Source organism: Penaeus monodon, chromosome 21 (assembly GCF_015228065.2).
Source record: "Penaeus monodon isolate SGIC_2016 chromosome 21, NSTDA_Pmon_1, whole genome shotgun sequence".
In the NCBI taxonomy this organism is placed as follows: Eukaryota; Metazoa; Arthropoda; class Malacostraca; order Decapoda; family Penaeidae; genus Penaeus; species Penaeus monodon.
This window is the reverse complement of record NC_051406.1, coordinates 46,132,176-46,132,406: the sequence shown is the minus strand read 5'-3', so window position 1 is coordinate 46,132,406 and position 231 is coordinate 46,132,176. Positions and strand designations below refer to the sequence as shown.

Genomic DNA, 231 nt, shown 5'->3' with positions numbered 1-231 from the left:
TACAGGTCCTTCTTGACTTGTTACGTAAAATTTACCTTCCTTTGTAAAATTCTTCCCAGACTTGTAAATACATTCAAAATAGGAACAAAAGGATCACATTTTACGTGTAAATGTATATATTCCTTGGATATACTAAATGCATTATATCATTTGTAGTATAGTAAAAGAGGTGGCATAGTTCAGTGATGCTGGGTTTACAATTGCAAGGTCCTGGGTTCAAGCTCGCTCGCT

General features: G+C 35.1%; 1 protein-coding gene across 1 annotated transcript in view; it reads left to right on the top strand.

Moving 5' to 3' along the window:
• Nucleotides 1-231, top strand: part of LOC119586545 (ankyrin repeat and SOCS box protein 3-like) — a gene marked incomplete at its 5' end in the record, with an annotated part of 31,436 nt that overhangs the window by 4,537 nt on the left and 26,668 nt on the right.